The sequence below is a fragment of the Sciurus vulgaris genome, assembly GCF_902686455.1.
Source record: "Sciurus vulgaris genome assembly, chromosome: 15".
NCBI classification, from domain to species: Eukaryota; Metazoa; Chordata; class Mammalia; order Rodentia; family Sciuridae; genus Sciurus; species Sciurus vulgaris.
The window spans coordinates 85,028,468-85,047,882 of record NC_136476.1 but is presented as its reverse complement, the minus strand read 5'-3'; the positions used below and the strand labels follow the sequence as shown (position 1 = coordinate 85,047,882).

At 47.0% G+C, this 19,415-nt stretch overlaps 1 protein-coding gene across 2 annotated transcripts in view; it reads right to left on the bottom strand.

Moving 5' to 3' along the window:
- The window catches only part of GPR107 (G protein-coupled receptor 107), a 73,566-nt gene that overhangs the window by 10,958 nt on the left and 43,193 nt on the right, over positions 1-19,415 (bottom strand). The window lies entirely within an intron of this gene.

Below are 19,415 nucleotides of genomic sequence, written 5' to 3'. Positions count from 1 at the left end.
TCCCTCCCCGATTAGCAATCCTTTCATTCACCATAAACCTCCGGCAGGAGGCAAATTAATTCTGCTTAATAGCATTCAATTACTGATTCAGTTTAAGAATGGGACCGTGGGTGGTGAAGGTTCGAATTTCCTCTTCCTCTCCCCTCTGGCTCATGATTAGTGGGGGACAATCAGGTTTAGGATTCCAAAAGAAATTCTGGGAATGCCAAGCTATCTTCAAGGTGGTTATCTGCAGGAGCCTCCTCTGGGAAGCCAAAGGGGTGGCTGCGCAAGCCTTTCCGGGAATTCTTTCCACAAGCTGAGAGGACAGGACACCCACACAGAGCTGTAGTGGCCTCTGCACGCAGGTGTCATCTGAGGAAGGGGATCACAGCCAGCAGATCACCAACACTTGCTTATCTGGCCACCTCTCTGCAGTTTTGCTATTTATCCATTTACGTACCTTTTGCGGTGCTGGGGAGGGAACCCAGGGCCTCGTGCCCGCGAGGCAGGCGCTCTCCAAGGAGCCGAATCCCCAGCCTCACTGTCTTGTTATTTTAAAAAAAACGAAATCTCTGCCTCTCACCCTTTTCTTTTTTAATTTATCTGTTCTTTTTAGTTGTACCTTGCAGTAGAATGCATTTTGACATATTGTATATATGTGCAGTGTAACTACCCATTTCTGTGGTTGCCATCTTTTTATTTTGAGCCCTGACTTGAGCCAGACCCTGGCACAGTAGCCGTGTCCCCGGGAGAGGGACACTAACATCCGAGTTGAACACAGGGGTGGAAACAGGCCAGGGGCTCTGAAAGGCTTCACGGAGAATAGACTATCACATCCGAGAGGCACGGGATAAACCAGCAGCCAAGGACGTAAAACGTCAGCATCTCAGGCGCTCACAGTTCCCTGCACACACCAGCAGTGGTCAAAGTGACCAGCTTGAGCTGCCTCTGCCCCATGAGCCAGCCGCCTGAGGGAACCTGCCCCTGGCACAGACTCGCACTTCTCGAACGTGAACACTAAGTTCTCTCCCTCGTGAATGACTGGGGGAAAATCCCGGCATCAACCATTATCAGATCGTTTAAATCACACTTCTGCTTTAAGTCTCTTTTGAGGCCGCTGGCTGACTCAAGTCCTGGCAAATGACACAGCTACTTTGCTTCCCTACGATCCATCAGCAAAGCATCACTTTTTAATTCCCGAAGTCAAGGTGGGGCAGGGGTGAGCAGGACTGAGGGAGGACTCCCAGCCCGCACGGCACGGCAGCTGGAGTGAGGCGAGAGCCCGGCGCTGCACCTGGGGCAGGCCAGGAAACGTGACCAGCAGGAGCAAAGCCCAGTGCCAAGCTGGGCTGTGCTCCCTGCGGGTCCAGAGGTACCCGCGAGCTTTTAGCCACAGGGCTCCACATCAGGTCTACATGCCAGACCTCTCTGTGAGCAAGGACCGAGGACACCAGGAGGAAGAGCCGGACCCAATCAGGTCCTGGTCTGTGGCAGCGCCTGTGAGAGGTCGGGGGTCTCCATGGGTGTGGAGCGGTCAGGGTGCAGGCAGGTCTTCGTGGGTGGGGAGCATGGGGGTGAGAGCAGGGCGCCAAGCTGGCCTCTCCACACCCTCCGAGCTGAGCAGTCCACCAGCCCCGTGAGTGAGCCGCAGCCTCACCTCCACGAACCCGTGAAGAGTGTCACCAAGCACAGACGCTGCGACGGGCAGGGCACACTAGGGCTGACAGAGGGCCCTGGAGCAAGGAGCATCACCTCTAAGAGATGCGGCCACTACAGTCTGGAGGTTTTCCCAAAGCCCAGTGGCCACGTTAACTTCACTTCCAGGCACCTGCACACACTGCTAGGCCTGCTGCTGACAGGGACCAGCCTCCCAAGGCCCGAGGGTATCTTGGTCACAGTCCAAGCAGTCATTTTGCTTTTTCTGGCTGGGGGTGGAAGCCAGGGCTTGGGGCACGCTAAGCACACTCCACCACTGAGCCTCGGCGAGCTGCAGGAGTTAGGAGCTTTCTCAGAAAACGAGAGCAGAGTAGTCCAAGGCACAGGCCCCGTGCCAGTCACGTATCTGGAGCTCAAACTTCAACTCTGTTGCCTGCTGGTCATGTGATCTCAGATAAGTCACCTAACCTCTCTGAGCCTCAGTTTCTTCATCTGTTAGGGCCAGAATACCAACACCTACCCTTAGACGTGTTGGGGAAATAACAAGACAATACATAAAAAGCCAACGGCTCACAACATGCACCTGAATGCCTGATGTTACAGTATTAGAACATGTTGGGATTATAGGGATTAGCCCAGCACCAAAGGTGGCAGATATTGGGTCCCAGTGACTGCCACCACTGGCAGGAATCCAGACTCCAGTAAGTCAGTCTAGAACTAATGGGGACCTGGGGCAGCCAGAGGCCTGGGCTCCTCAGAAGCACGTGAGGCAGGATGCCCAGCAGGGTCAGCCAGCTCAGGGTGGAGCCTCACCAGCCAAGCAGCAGGCCTCAGGCCAGAACCCAGACCTCCCTTTGCTTTTCTTACAAAGATCTCCCTGGAGCTAAGGAGGCCGACAGCTGGCTGCTCTGTGGGTCTCAGGGGAGCTGGGCTCCAGGGGGGGTGAAGGCTCACGGAAGCTGCTGGCTATTTCTGACCCTGCCACTGAGGAGCAGCAAATATGGTAAAAGAATGAGCACGGAGAGAAGAAAAGTGCCCAGATGGGCCAGCAGACCTGCCTTCTGGGCCTGGCACTGCTGACTGTGCCTGGCCGGGCCCGCACCGCCTCCTCCAGTCCTTCTTTGGAGGATCTGCTGATGGGGTTAGCATTTCTTCATGGCAATGGCTCACGGTGAGCAGCCGGCTGCCTGGCCTGCCCCTATTCCTGGAGTCAGGCATCTAGGAAGATCTGGAATCCTGCAGGGCGGCCAGGGAGGCTGCTCAGGAGCTCCTCAGGGTTGAAGGCCTGCGGACTTCCCGAGCAAGGCTGGGCTTCCTGACAGGTGCCCGCTGCAGCAGGCAGCGCCTCTGCCCTGGCTCAACCCACAGGCAAAGGAGACCACACACCACCCACGGGAGTGCTGCCCTGTCCCTAGACTGTCACCTTTCATCTTTAAGTCACAGCGTACGGAGGCAGATCACCCCTCCCCCAGCTGGCTTCCCAGGGAGGGACTGGGACAATGACAGAAGCAGCAGCTGGTTGTCGCCATCGACTAGTCATCACCACGGCCACGCGCCCAGTGGGCACCTCTGAGCTTCACCTAACAACAGCCTCTAGGAGGGAGCAGCCAGCCTGGCAAAGTCAGTATGCTACCACAGTCACAGCGCCCCACGCAGAGCCAGTATCCTAACCTGAGTGAACGCCAAGGACAAGCTCTCGACACACGTCCTTCACGCTAAGCGGCAAGTCTGGCCTCCAGCCCACTGGTGGTGCGGGGCCATGCAACCCAGGAGCTGCCAGCAGTACGCTCTTAGAGGAGTTAATGCCCAGTGATTTACTGGACACGCAGAAGCCAGAGTCCATGACAGCCTGTTAATGGGTGAAAAACTCCCAGACGATCCTTGTCTGGGTATAAAAAAAGCCCCGAGGTTTAAAAACACCCCCTTCCAGGCCCAGCGGCACATATCCAAGATTCCAGCAACTCGGGAGGCCCAGGCAGGAGGACTGTAAGTTCTAGACCAGCCTCGGCAATTTAGGGAGGCCCTGTCCTAAAATAAAAACATAAAGAGCCGGGCGTGTGGCTCAGTGGTAGAGCACCCCCAGGTTCAATCTCCAGTACAGGAAGAAAGAAACCCCACCCATTCCTCATCCCTTGTCCTGCTTCTTCCCTGCTGTGCTTCAGAGGGAATCATGAGTCTAACATAAGAATCACAGACATACGGATGATGGCAAGCCAGGGTGTACTGAGGCACTGTGCCCTCTCTGGCTTGCAGCAGCGCCAGGTCTGCCTCAGCTCTGCCACGTGAGGCCACACATGGCCTGAAAGCTGGCTGTGCAGACTCCCAGTCACCCGAGAGACACAGGCCACACACAGGCACAGGACCGCAGCAGCCTGAAAGCACTCAAGGGTGCCCTCTGGCTCCAGAAGAGGAGACCCCACTCACCCACTTCTCAAAGGCAGGATCTGGATGTGGTCTGGGAAAGGCCGTGGCAAGACAAGAACCACCTCGCAGACGTGACTCTGCTCTCGAAACAACCGAGGGTCACGTGAAAGAGGATTCAAACACATTTCTTCATTTTTTTTGGCGGTACTGGGGATTGAACTCAGGGCCTTGTGCTTCCGAGGCAAGCACTCTACCAGCTGAGCTATCTCCCCAGCCCTCAAACACATTTCTAATGTACCTTAAAGCAACGATCTGAGAGGTCAAAGTCATCACGCTGACCGTTAAGGCTGCTCTTCTCATTCTGACGCCAGGTGTGGTGGCGCACGCCTGTGATCCCAGTGACCCGGGAGGCTGAGGCAGGAGCACTGAGAGTTCAAAGCCAGCCTGTGACTTAGCAACATCCCACCCCCAAAAAAAGGAGGTAGGGTGGGGATGTGGCTCAGTGTTTAGACACTCTGGGTTCAATCCCCAGTACAAAACACACACACACACACACACACACACACACACACACACACACTAAATTAAAATGCATCGAGGAAGCAAAAGCAGTCTGCGGAAGTAGACCAGCCAGGCACAGTGGTACATGCCGAAGCCCAACTGCTGGAGAGAACTGCTCGAGCCCAGGACTAGAGACTCGCCTGGGCAACACAGCAAGACACGGCTCAAGGAAAAATGGAAAGTGAACTGAGGTCCAGCCGAGGCAGGAAGGGCACCGCTGTCAGGCCCAGTCCCTTGCCACCTGCCCTTGGCCTCTACGAGTGCCCATCAGTGCTGCAGCACACCCGGCCTGCAGTGGGGCTGAGCTGCTGGTGGCCTCCACACAGGCCGCAGCTCTCCCCTGCACAGGCATGACTGGCAGCGAGCTGAGTGGGCACAAAGGTGAGGCTTCCACAACACAGGCCAGTGGACCCCAGCACGGCAGAGCGCCTGAGCCTCCCGCAGCGCTGTAGTGACCATCTGAGGATAGACACCTTCCTGGGCCTCAAGACCCCTGGAAACCAAATATACGTGCGGGACCCCAGGCCTCCTCGAGACTGCTTCTTGGTGGCACTATGGGGACTCTGGGCCATTTGGCTGCAGCTTACCTAGTTCAGGTGGCAGCCTGGTTAACTGTTGTGTGATAACACTGGCCAGAAGCTGGGGGTGTGCTGGTGACACTACGGGAATGTCAGGTGGTGTGTTGAGGGAAGTAATGAGGAGAGGTGTGTGGAGAGGAGAAGTGAAAAAGCACAGCATTAAACTTGTCTCACAAAATGGTCCCTCTCTCCCTCCCTCTCTCCCCCAGGTGACCAGCGGTGGCTTTAATCTTTCTAGGATCACAAGTCCTTAGAAAGCAAGATGAAAGCAGGGGCCCAGTAAACATGCGTGTGAAGTCACAACTAGGGTTTGTGGCCCCACAGGGCCCCTGGGAAAAGCCTTCATAGGCTCAGGAAAAGCATCTGCACGGGTGGTCAGCCACTCTCCTGTGTCCTGAGGCCACTTCACCTCTTGCCCAAAAGATGCAGGAGCATTCTGGGTGCTCCCTGCCTGCTGCTCCCAGCTGGTGGCCAGGGGAACAGCTTCAGGCTTCTGGACGGCCCAGTCTGACAGTTGCGTTCTCCAGTTACTCGGTAACAAAAGGAAGGATGGAGGATGATCTCCTGTATGCCCAGATCAGGGGACTCTGTATCTCCTGCCTCTTCTCTCCTTCACCACAAAAAGCTGCCTCAAAGGATGGGATCCCAGCAGCCTGACAAAACACACCTGCTCGTGCTAGGGCCAACCTGGACGGGAGGGAGGTACGTGCACTGCACAACTGCACCAGCAAGGGCCCTTTCTCCTAACTGCTTCCTCTCGAAGGCTTCTTGAGGTGAAGCCTCGGCTGTAATCTGACAACAGGTTACAGTCTCACTCACTGCCAACGGCCCCGGGGCTTTGGGCCTACCTCAGCTCCTGCCTGGAAAGCCAAAACCAAGGCTGGCCAACCTGGCGGTGTCAGGGAGGAATCAAAGGGCAAAGGGGAACGGGAAGAGTGTGCTTACCAACCTCCCTGGGGGACGGGGACACAGAGCCTGCTCAGAAGCTGAGGGGGCCACATCCCAAGTCGCCCTGCTAGTTAAAGAAAGCGTGGCTTCCCCTCGGAGGAGCGAGCCGGGTAAGCCAAGGCAGAGGAAGGCTCCAAGAACACAGCTCTTCTCATCGGTGCTCCGCCCATTTCAAAGTGCTCGAGCAGAGTGAAACGGGAGCACGCACTGCCACTGCTCCAAGCAGGGCTTTGACCTTTAACTTCTGGAACTGAGGGTTGGACCCAGGGGCGCTGAGCTGCATGCCCAGCCCCTTTCATTTTTAATTTTGAGACAGGTCACACTAAATTGCTGAGGCCGGCCTGGAACTTGTGATCCTCCCGCCTCAGCCTCCTGAGCTGCAGGATCACAGGTGTGGCCACTGGCACATGCCTGGCTGTAAACATGGTGCCTCTTAATGTCTGGAGCAGCTGGGGATGGCAACCTCTTTCTTCATTTTCTTTATTTGTATGTGGTGCTGAGAATCAAACCCAGTGCCTCACATGTGCTAGGCAAACGCTCTGCTACTGAGCCACGACCCCAGCCCTGGCAACCTCTTTCTATCAAGGCTGGGATAGCAAATGTTTGGCCTTGTGGGCCAGATGACGTCTATCACAACTGCTCAATTCTGCCACTGCAGCACAAAAGCAGCTGGGGCCTCTCCATGCACAAATGGGCATGATAGCACCGGAATACAACTTTATTTATCAGGGCAAGTGGAGTGAGATTGGCCCATGGGCCAAAATTTGGTTAATCCCAGTTTGGAATATTATTACATCCTGATAAATTAGAAGACAGGATCTCTGCTTCTTTCTTTCTCAAAAAAAGGTTATATTTTTATGTAGCAAAAACTTAGGTAAGCCAGGCATGGTGGTGCACACCTGCAATCCCAGCAGCTTGGGAGGCTTAAGCAGGAGAATCATGAGTTCCATGCCACCCTCACCAACTCAGGGAGGACCTAAGCAACTCAGCGAGACCCTGTCTCTAAATAAATGAAGTATAAAAAAAGGGCTGGGGGTGTGGTTCAGTGAGTTCAATCCCTAGTACCCAAAACAAACAAACCCCACTTATGACAATATCATAGTTTCCAAAAGCAGACAGTGGCTTGTTCTGGCAACATCCACCACTGAACTTCCTTTGCCAGGAGCAGACAAGGGCAAACCTTTTAATGCCAGGTGGAGTTTTGTAGAGGGGCAAGTTACCATGCGTGCAGCCTATGTTACACACACACAGAGGGAAGAGGCAGCCCCACAGTCTGCCGCCACCTCGTACTGCAGCGAACTGAACAGCAACAAAGATAAGCAAGCAGCCTTGGTTCCTCCTGGGGCGCCCTGATGTGGTTCTTCTTAATGGGAAGAGGCTGACTTGGCTCACGGCCCGGCAGACCCCAGAGCCTGGCGCCATCCTGCTGGGCTTCCGGTGTGAGCCGCTCCTGCACCCCCAGCCACCTCTGCGAGCCCCTCTTCAAGGTCCCCCCTCCTTGGCATCGCCACACTGGGACCAGGCTGCTGGTCTATGAAGTTTCAGGGGACAAACCATGTCCAAACCGTGGCACACTCCAATCAAAATGGGCAAAGGACCTGAATTCACATTCTTCCAAAGAAGATGAACGAACAGCCACAAGCACCGGAGAGGACGCTGACACACCCAGCGAGTCCTCAGGGAAATGCAAACAAAATCGCGGGAAGCACCATTCCACACTTGTTAGGAGACTGGCAGAGAAACAGAACAGGCCAGACCCGTCCCTGTAATCCAGGGTCACAAGTTCCAGAGAAGCCTGGACAACTTAGTGAGACCCTGTCTCAAGACATAAAGAGCAGTGCTGGGGAGATAGCTCAGTCAGTAGAGTGCTTGCCTTGCAAGCACAAGGCCCTGGGTTCGATCCCCAGCACCGCAAAAAAAAGAAAAAAGACATAAAGGGCAGCTCAGTGGTAGAGCACTTGCTTAGCGTCCATGGGCCCTGGCTTCAATCACCCCCCCAGTACTGCAATTAATTAATTCAATAAAATAAAAGATGAAATATTTAAAAAATTTTAAAACATGAGGGTTCCTGCAGGATCCAAGATGGAGGACTAGAGGGAGGATGCGTGCTTGTCTCTCCGTAAGGCTGGTTTCAAGCAGAGGATATCTGTTTCTCAGTGAGGCAGTTTTTGCTGCTTATTGATTCCCTGGTGTTTACCCATTTGTCTGCTGTGATGACCTGCAGTCTGCCAGTGTACTGACGCCTTTTTGGAGAGCAGATTGCTCACTGTCAGGCGTCTATCATCTGCCATTTGCCTGCCCCTCGCCTGTCTATCGCCTGCCTTACTCCTATCCACCACCCAACACTCGAGGTTCACCTCCCGGTCGTCTGACAATGGTCGGCAAACTGATCGCCGACCGACCGTCAGTGGAGCACCAGCTGCCTGTTGCTGCCTGGAAGTTCGCTGTTACAGTGCCTGCAGGTTTGATTACACGTGTCTGCCGCCATTTTGAGACAATAGCCGGGCCCCGTAGGACCCCTGGCTGGACTGACTCAGCCCTGTCTCCAGGATCCCTCAGCCCGACCGATCACTCCCTGCCTCTGGGGCCCTCACATCGACTGACTGCTCCCTGCCGCCAGGACCCCCAGACCAACTGACTGAGCCCTATCACCGGGACCCCAGACCGACTGATTGCACCTGGCCTCCAGGATCCCACAACCACACCAACCACACCAACCACACCGGACCTCCAGGACCCCTGCCGGACCAACCGCATCCTGCCTCCAGGACCTCCAGCTGACCACGTCCACCCCTGAGCTGCAGCTCCCCATTTGCCAACACATTTCAAAGCCAGAGCGGCCATCTTGGATAATCCTGGAAGCAGTAGCTCCGATCTTCGGGTGGGGCAAATCCCATCCTGAGACGCCTGCTGCAGGCTTGAAGCTCTTTGTCAGGTACCTCTCATGCATCAGGCTACTGAACACTGGGAGGTTTCATTACTATATGACTGTTATACTGTAGATTTTATTTTTTCTCCTTTTTAAAAAAATGTAAGTTTTTATTTCTTTACTTTTCTTGCTCTCTTTTCCTTTTGTTTACCTGTTCCCTCAGAGTCTCTTTCTCATATTTTTGCATGCTAACATCCGATTTCTTTTTTTTTTTTTTTTGAGTTTTTTTTTTTTTTTTTTTTATTGTAAACAAATGGGATACATGTTGTTTCTCTGTTTGTACATGGCGTAAAGGCATACCATTTGTGTAATCATAAATTTACATAGAGCAATGTTGTTTGATTCATTCTGTTATTTTTTTCCCTTCCCCCCACCCCTCCCACCCCTCTTTACCCTCTATACAGTAGTTCCTTCCTCCATACTTGCCCCCCTCCCTAACCCTAACTCTAACCCTTCCCTCCCCCCCATTATGTGTCAACCTCCACTTATTAGCGATATCATTCGTCCTTTGGCTTTTTGAGATTGGCTTATCTCACTTAGCATGATATTCTCCAATTTCATCCATTTGCCTGCAAATGTCATAATTTTATCATTCTTTATGGCTGAGTAATATTCCATAGTATATATATACCACAGTTTCTTTATCCACTCATCAATTGAAGGGCATCTAGGTTGGTTCCACAGTCTGGCTATTGTGAATTGAGCAGCTATGAACATTGATGTGGCTGTATTTCTGTAGTATGCAGATTTTAAGTCCTTTGGGTATAGGCCAAGGAGTGGGATAGCTGGGTCAAATGGTGGTTCCATTCCAAGTTTTCTAAGGAATCTCCACACTGCTTTCCATAGCGGCTGCACTAATTTGCAGCCTCACCAGCAGTGTATGAGTGTACCTTTCTCCCCACATCCTCGCCAACACCTGTTGTTGCTCGTATTCTTGATAATCGCCATTCTAATTGGGGTGAGATGGAACCTTAGGGTGGTTTTGATTTGCATTTCTCTTATTACTAGAGATGTTGAACATTTTTCCATATGTTTGTTGATTGCTTGTAGATCTTCTTCTGTGAAGTGTCTATTCATTTCCTTAGCCCATTTGTTGACTGGACTGTTTGAATTCTTGGAGTAGAGTTTTTTGAGTTCTTTATAGATTCTGGAGATTAGTGCTCTATCTGAAGTATGATTGGCAAAGATATTCTCCCACTCTGTAGGCTCTTTCTTCGCATTGCTGATAGTTTCCTTTGCTGAGAGAAAGCTTTTTAGTTTGAATCTATCCCAGTGGTTGATTCTAGCTTTTATTTCTTGTGCTATGGGAGTCCTGTTAAGGAAGTCTGGTCCTAGACCAACAAGATGAAGATTTGGACCTACTTTTTCTTCTATAATCTGCAGGGTCTCTGGTCTGATTCCGAGGTCCTTAATCCATTTTGAGTTTAGTTTCGTGCATGGTGAGAGATATGGGTTTAGTTTCATTCTGTTGCATATGGATTTCCAATTCTCCCAGCACCATTTGTTGAAGAGGCTATCTTTACTCCATTGCATATTTTTGGCCCCTTTGTCTAGTATGAGAAAATTGTATTTATTTGGGTTTGTGTCCGTGTCCTCTATTCTGTACCATTGATCTACCTTTCTATTTTGGTACCAATACCATGCCGTTTTTGTTACTATTGCTTTGTAGTAGAGTTGAAGATCTGGTATTGCAATACCCCCTGTTTCACTCTTCCTGCTAAGGATTGCTTTAGCTATTCTGGGTTTCTTATTCTTCCAGATGAATTTCATAATTGCCTGCTCTATTTCTGTAAGGTACGTCATTGGGATTTTAATTGGAATTGCATTGAATTTGTATAGCACTTTAGGTAGTATGGCCATTTTGACAATATTAATTCTTCCTATCCAAGAACATGGAAGATCTTTCCATCTTCTAAGGTGTTCTTTAATTTCTTTCTTTAGTGTTGTATAGTTCTCATTGTAGAGGTCTTTCACCTCTTTTGTGAGATTGATTCCCAAGTATTTTATTTTTTTCGAGGCTATTGTGAATGGGGTAGTTTTCCTAATTTCTCTTTCTGAAGATTCATCACTTATGTATAAAAATGCGTTGGATTTATGGGCATTGATCTTGTAACCTGCTACTTTACTGAATTCACTTATGAGTTCTAAGAGTTTTCTGGTGGAATTTCCAGGTTCCTCTAAATATATAATCATGTCATCAGCGAACAGGGATAGTTTGAGTTCTTCTTTTCCAATTCGTATCCCTTTAATTTCTTTGGTTTGTCTAATTGCTCTGGCCAGAGTCTCAAGAACGATGTTGAATAGAAGTGGTGAAAGAGGGCATCCCTGCCTTGTTCCAGTTTTTAGGGGGAATGCTTTCAGTTTTTCACCATTTAGAATGATATTAGCCATGGGCTTAGCATAAATGGCCTTTACAATATTAAGGAATGTTCCCACTATCCCTATTTTTTCTAGTGTTTTGAGCATGAAGGGGTGCTGTATTGTATCAAATGCTTTTTCTGCATCTATTGAAATAATCATGTGATTCTTGACTTTAAGTCTATTAATATGGTGAATTACGTTTATTGATTTCCTGATGTTGAACCAACCTTGCATCCCTGGGATGAAACCCACTTGATCATGGTGCACTATCTTTTTAATATGTTTTTGTATGCGATTTGCTAAAATTTTGTTGAGAATTTTTGCGTCGATGTTCATTAAGGATATTGGTCTGAAATTTTCTTTCCTTGATGAGTCTCTGTCTGGTTTAGGTATCAGTGTGATATTGGCTTCATAGAATGAGTTTGGGAGGGTTCCCTCCTCTTCTATTTTATGGAATACTTTGAGAAGTATTGGAATGAGCTCTTCCTTAAAGGTTTTGTAGAACTCGGCTGAGAACCCATCTGGTCCCGGACTTTTCTTTGTTGGTAGGCTTTTGATGACTTCTTCTATTTCAGTACTTGAAATTGGTCTATTTAAATTGTTTATGTCCTCCTCATTCAGTTTAGGCAATTCATATGTCTCTAGAAACCTGTTGATGTCTTCAAAATTTTCTATTTTGTTGGAGTATAGATTTTCAAAATAGCTTCTAATTATGTTTTGTATTTCCATCCTGTCTGTAGTGATATTTCCTTGTTCATTCCGAATTTTAGTGATTTGGGTTTTCTCTCGTCTTCTCTTTGTTAGTGTGGCTAAAAGTTTATCAATTTTGTTTATTTTTTCGAAGAACCAACTATTTATTTTGTCAATTTTTTGTATTGTTTCTTTTGTTTCAATTTCATTGATTTCGGCTCTGAGTTTAACAATTTCCTGTCTTCTACTACTTTTGGTGCTGTTCTGTTCTTCTTTTTCTAAGGCTTTGAGCTGAAGTGTTAGGTTGTTTATTTGTTGAGTTTTACTTCTTTTATTAAATGCGCTCCATGAAATAAATTTCCCTCTAAGTACTGCTTTCATAGTGTCCCAGAGGTTTTGATATGATGTTTCTTTGTTCTCATTTACCTCTAAGAATTTTTTAATTTCCTTCCTAATATCTTCTGTTATCCATTCATCATATAATAGCATATTGTTTAATCTCCAGATGTTGGAATAGTTTCTGTGTTTTACTCTTTCATTTATTTCTAACTTCAATCCATTATGATCTGATAGAATACATGCTAGTGTCTCTATCTTCTTGTATTTGCTAACATTAGCTTTGTGGCATAATATATGGTCTATTTTAGAGAAGGATCCATGTGCTGTTGAGAAGAAAGTGTATTCACTCTTGGTTGGATGGAATATTCTATAAATGTCCGTTAAGTCTAAATTATTGATTGTGTTGTTGAGATCTATGGTTTCTTTGCTCAATTTTTGTCTGGAAGATCTGTCCAGTGGTGAGAGCGGCGTGTTAAAATCACCTAGTATTATTGTGTTGTGGTCTATTTGGTTTCTGAAATTGAGAAGGATTTGTTTGACATACATAGATGAGCCACTGTTTGGGGCATAGATATTTATGATTGTTATATCTTGCTGATTTATGCTTCCCTTAAGCAGTATGAAATGACCTTCTTTATCCCTTCTGACTAACTTTGGTTTGAAGTCCACATTATCGGAAATGAGGATGGATACTCCAGCTTTTTTGCTGAGTCCATGTGCATGGTATGTTTTTCCCCATCCTTTCACCTTTAATCTATGGGTATCTTTTTCTATGAGGTGAGTCTCTTGCAGGCAACATATTGTTGGATCTTTCTTTTTAATCCAGTCTGCCAGTCTATGTCTTTTGATTGATGAATTCAGGCCATTAACATTCAGGGTTATTATAGAGAAATGATTTGGTTTCCCGGTCATTTGGTTCATTTTTAAAATTTTGTTTATTTATTTGTTTGACACAACTTGTTTCCTCCTTTATTTGACAATTCCTTTAGGATAATTCCTCCCTTTGCTGATTTGCTTCTTTGTTTTTCATCTCTTCCTCATGGAATATTTTGTTGAGAATGTTCTGTAATGCTGGCTTTCTTTTTGTAAATTCTTTTAGCTTTTGTTTATCATGGAAGGATTTTATTTCATCGTCAAATTTGAAGGTAAGTTTTGCTGGGTATAAGATTCTTGGTTGGCATCCATTTTCTTTCAGGGCTTGAAAAATGTTGTTCCAGGACCTTCTAGCTTTTAGGGTCTGGATTGAAAAATCTGCTGATATGCGTATTGGTTTCCCCCTGAATGTAATTTGGTTCTTTTCTCTCACAGCCTTTAAAATTCTGTCTTTATTTTGTATGTTAGGTATTTTCATTATAATGTGCCTTGGTGTGGGTCTGTTGTAATTTTGTGTATTTGGAGTCCTGTAAGCCTCTTGAACTTGATTTTCCATTTCATTCTTCAGATTTGGGAAATTTTCTGATATTATTTCATTGAATAGGTTGTTCATTCCTTTGGCTTGTTTCTCTAGGCCTTCCTCAATCCCAATAATTCTTAAATTTGGCCTTTTCATGATATCCCATAGTTCTTGTAGATTCTGTTCATGATTTCTTACCATCTTCTCTGTTTGTTCAGCTTTGTTTTCAAGGTTAAATATTTTGTCTTCAATGTCTGAGGTTCTGTCTTCCAGGTGTTCTATCCTATTGGATATGCTTTCTATGGAGTTCTTAATTTGGTTTATTGTTTCCTTCATGTCAAGGATTTCTGTTTGGTTTTTTTTCAATATCTCTAACTCTTTATTGAAATGATCTTTTGCTTCCTGTATTTGCTCTTTTAACTGTCGATTGGTGCGATCAATCAATGCTTGCATTTGCTCTTTCATCTCATCATTCAATGCTTGCATTTGCTCTTTCATCTCCTCGTTTGCTTCTCTGATCATTTTAATTATGTACATTCTGAACTCCTTTTCTGTCATTTCTTCTGCCATGCTGTCATTGGGTTTTATTGATGTAACATCTAGATTTGTTTGCAGCATTTTCTTTCCTTGTTTTCTCATGTTGTTCAGATATCAGTGGACCGCTGAGATATTGCAGATTTCCTCTGTTGATTTACAATGACCCTGAAGATTTCTATATATATCCCCTCTTAGCCTTCAGTAGGCTGAAGTCTTGGAGGAGGTTGATAATGCGGTGCTCCACAAGGAAGCTGCCTCTCTAGGAGTGGTGGCCTTCAGGTGGGGTATATTCCCTGCTAGTGGGCAGAGGTGCCTCCACTTGTTGACCAATGGTCATCCAAAGGGGACCTAGGCTGTGGGCTGAGGCAAGGCCTGTTTGGGCCTGAGCCTCTGGTTTTACCGTCCTTGTGGGAAACCTCACCCAGCAGGGAAGACTCACCCGGTGGGGAGGTCTCGCTGGTCAGTTTCCTCCTAGAGGTTCCCCTCAATTTACAGCTACTGCCTGGGCTGGGCTGCCTTCCTCTGCAAAGTTTCCAGGGGCCCGGCCCTACCTCCTGGGCCTGGGAGCCTCACCCTTCGCAGATGAATCTCCTTAGGCTGCCCCTCCTCAGAGAATTTGCCCATAGGCCTGGAACCTTCGCTCCGCCCTAAGCCTGTCTCTGTGCGGCTCTTCCACCCAGAAGCCTCCTAGATCCTGGGACCCTGTTCTGCACCTAATCGCCTGGCTGCGTGGCCCCTCCTCTGAGCAGCCACCTGTGGCCCCGAACAATCGCTCTGAGTCCCAGAGACCCGCCACAGGCCTCTTCCTCCAGACAGCCGCCCAGTATGCCGGTGCGGTCACTAGGAGTCCAAGAAACTCACTTCGTGCCTCCTCCTCCCACCAACCACCCGTAGCCCGGGGCAATCAATCACTCCGAGTCGAAGTGACCCTGCCCGTTCCTCCTCCTTCTCCAGATAACCCCCCGGGTGTTCAGGAGCAGTCCCTCTGAGTGGCTCTGAATCCACGTGACCCGCTGCACGGGTCCTCTGGGCAACCGCCCGGAGCTCTGGTGTGGTCCCTCAAGACCAAGCGTCCCACCACGCTTCTCCTCCAGGCAGCCCCCCTGTGTTCAGGAGCTGTCACTTTAAGACCAAACAACTCACCACTCGCCTTCTCCTCTGAGCAGCCGCCTGGAGCGCTAATGCAGTCACTGCGAGTCCAAAGGACCCGCCGCGCTCCTTCTCCTCCTTCTCCTACTCCTCCGGGCAGGCCCCGGGGTTCAGAAGTGGTCAGGGTCCAAACAGCTCGCCACGCAGCCCCTTCTCTGGCAACCGCCTGTAGTTCCCGTATAGTCACCCGAATCCAAGCGGCTGCTCCTCTTCCTCCTTGTCCTCAGGGCAGGCCCCGGGGTTCAGAAGCGTCGTTCTGATTCCAAACAGCTCGCCGCGCGGCTTCTCCTCTGGCAACCGCCTGCAGCTCTGGCGCAGTCTCTCCGAATCCAAGTGGCCACGCTCCTCTCCTCCTCCTCAGGGCAGGCCCCGGTGTCCTGAGTCCACACAGTTCTCCCCGCCACTCCTCCCCCGGGCAGCCGCCGGAGCCCCAGTGGCTGCTCCGAGTCCCAGCGCTGTGCCGAGTGGCCTCCTCTACGGCGCTCCAGCGGGGGGAGGGGCGTCTCGCCGGCAGTTCTACTTCACAAAGTTTCCTGCGTTCCGGGACCCCCGTCCCATCCGGGATGCCCCCCCAGGGGGTGAGAGTCACCCGGCTGCTTTGAGTTGGTCCCAAGCGTCTCAATATCTCCTCTCTTGAATCCTGAGTTCTGGAGCAACACGTTATGCAGCCACCCTCTAGGCCGCCATCTTGAAAACCCCCCCGATTTCTTTTGATTACACTCTCACCCTTTCTATTTTCTAGAACTTCTGTATATTCTTTTCTTATCCCATTAACAGCCACATTCTACATCCCTCTGCATCCTCTTTGTCCTCCATTAGAAACTGCAGACCTTATTGCAAACCTGTTTGTTTTAAAGAAGATAATATTTGAACTCATTTTGTTTATTATGACAATTTTGTTATTGTCCCCATAGGGGCTATTTGGTCTAGGATTGCATAGTGTCTGATTTGGGCATTGCTAATATTGATCTCACCTTAAAGAAAGGGTTTTGGAAACCTACAGGGCCACTATAAGCCTATAGGGGGAAATCTGCAATACCCCAGATCTGCACTGCTAGCGGGGAAGATACATGAACAACATGAAAAAACAAGGGAAGAAAATGATCCAAAAAATCTAGATTCTATAGTAATACAATCCAATGACAGTATATTAGAAGAAATGTCAGAAAAGGACTTCAGATTATACATGATTAAGATGATTCGCGAAGCAAAGGATGAGATAAGAGCAAATGCAGGCAATGAATGATAATACCAATAAGCTGAAAGAGCACTTGCAGGAAGCAAAAGATCATTTCAACAAAGAGATAGAGATTCTCAAAAAAAAAAAACGGAAATCCTTGAAATGAAGGAGACAATAAACCAAATAAAAAACTCAATGGAAAGCATCACCAACAGACTAGACCACTTGGAAGACAGAACCTCAGACAATGAAGACAAAATATTTAATCTTGAAAATAAAGTCGCCCAAACAGAGAAGATGCTAAGAAATCACGAACTGAATCTCCAAGAACTATAGGACATCATGAAACGACCAAATTTAAGAATTATTGGGATTGAGGAAGGCACAGAGATACAAACCAAAGGAATGAACAACCTATTCAATGAAATAATAGCAGAAAATTTCCCAAACCTGAAGAATGAAATGGAAAATCAATTACAAGAGGCTTACAGAACACCAAATGCACAGAATCACAACAGATCCACACCAAGACACATTATAATGAAAATGCCTAACATTCAAAATAAAGATAGGATTTTGAAAGCCACGAGAAAAAAGCATCAGATTACATATAGGGGGAGACCAATACGGATAGCAGCCGACTTCTCAACCCAGACTCTAAAAGCTAAAAGGGCCTGGACCAACATATTTCAAGCTCTGAAAGAACATGGTTGCCAACCAAGAATCCTATACCCAGCAAAACTAACCTTCAGATTTGAAGATGAAAAGAAATCCTTCCATGATAAACAAAAGTTAAAAGAATTTACAAATAGAAAGCCTGCACTACAGAATGTTCTCAACAAAATATTCCATGAGGAGGAAATGAAAAATAACAATGGAGGTCAGCAAAGGGAGGAACTACCTTAGAGAAAAACCACTCAAAGGAGAAACCAAGCCAACTTAAAAACCAAAAATAAGCCAAATGACTGGGAATACAAATCATATCTCAATAATAACCCTGAACGTTAATGGCCTAAACTCATCAATCAAAAGACAAAGACTGGTAGAATGGATTAAAAAGAAAGACCCAACAATATGCTGCCTGCAAGAGACTCATCTCATAGAAAAAGACACCCACAGACTAAAGGTGAAAGGATGGGAAAAAACCTACCACGCACATGGACTAAGTAAAAAAGGGGGGGTTTCTATCCTTATATCAGATAAGGTGGACTTCAAGCCAAAGTTAGTCAGAAGGGATAAAGAAGGACATTTCATACTGCTTAAGGGAACTATAAATCAGGAAGACATAACGATAGTAAATATGTATGCCTCAAACAACGGTGCATCACTGTACATCAAATAAATCCTTCTCAATTTCAAGAATCACATAGACCACAACACAATAGTTCTGGGTGACTTTAACACACTGCTGTCACCACTAGATAGATCTTCCAAAGAAAATCCAACCAAAGAAACACAGAACTCAATAACACAATCAATAACCTAGACTTAATAGACATATATAGAATATTCCATCCATCAACGAGCAGATTCACTTTCTTCTCAGCAGCACATGGGACCTTCTCAAAAATAGACCATGTTATGCCACATAGCAGCCCTTAGGAAATGCAAAATAATAGAGATACTGCCTTGTGTTCTACCAGATCATAATGGACTAAGAATAGAAATCAATGACAAAATAAAAAACAGAAATTACTCCAACACCTGGAGACTAAATAATATGATATTGAATGAAACATGGATAACAAAAAACATCAAGGAGGAGATTAAAAAATTCTTAGAGGTCAATGAGAATGACGATACCACATATCAAAATCTCTGGGACACTATGAAAGCGGTAGTAAGAAGAAAATTCATTGCATGGAGCGCATTCCAGAAAAGAATGAAAAGTCAACAACTAAATGACCTAACATTACAGCTCGAAGCCCTAGAAAAAGAAGAACAGAATAACAGCAAAAGTAGTAGAAAACAGGAAATAATTAAAATCAGAGTTGAAATCAATGAAATTGAAACAAAAGAAACAATTCAAAAAATTGACAAAACAAAAAGTTGGTTCTTTGAGAAAGTAAACAAAATAGACAAACCCTTAGCTACACTAACAAAGAGGAGAGAGAAAACTCAAATTACTAAAATTCATGATGAAAAAGGAAATATCACGACAGACACCACTGAGATACATAACATAATGAGAAGCTACTTTGAAAATCTGTATTCCAACAAAATAGAAACTGCCGAAGACATTGACAAATTTCTAGAGACATATGCTCCTCCCAAACTGAACCAGGAGGATATATACAATTTAAACAGATTAATATCAAGCAATGAAATAGAAGCCATTAAAAATCTACCATCCAAGAAAAGCCCAGGACCAGATGGATTCTCAGCCGAGTTCTACAAGACCTTCAAAGAAGAACTCATTCCAATACTTCTCAAAGTATTCCAGGAAATAGAAAAGGAGGGAACCCTACCAAACTCATTCTATGAAGTTAATATCACCCTCATACCCAAACCAGGAAAAGACACATCAAGGAAAGAAAATTTTAGACCAATATCCTTGATGAATATAGATGCAAAGATCCTTAACAAAATAGTGGCAAACCGTATCCAAAAACATATTAAGAAAATTGTGCACCACGATCAAGTGGGGTTCATTTCTGGAATGCAAGGATGGTTTAACATCCGTAAATCAATAAACCTAATCCATCATGTCAATAGACTTAAGGATAAGGATCATATGGTTATTTCAAC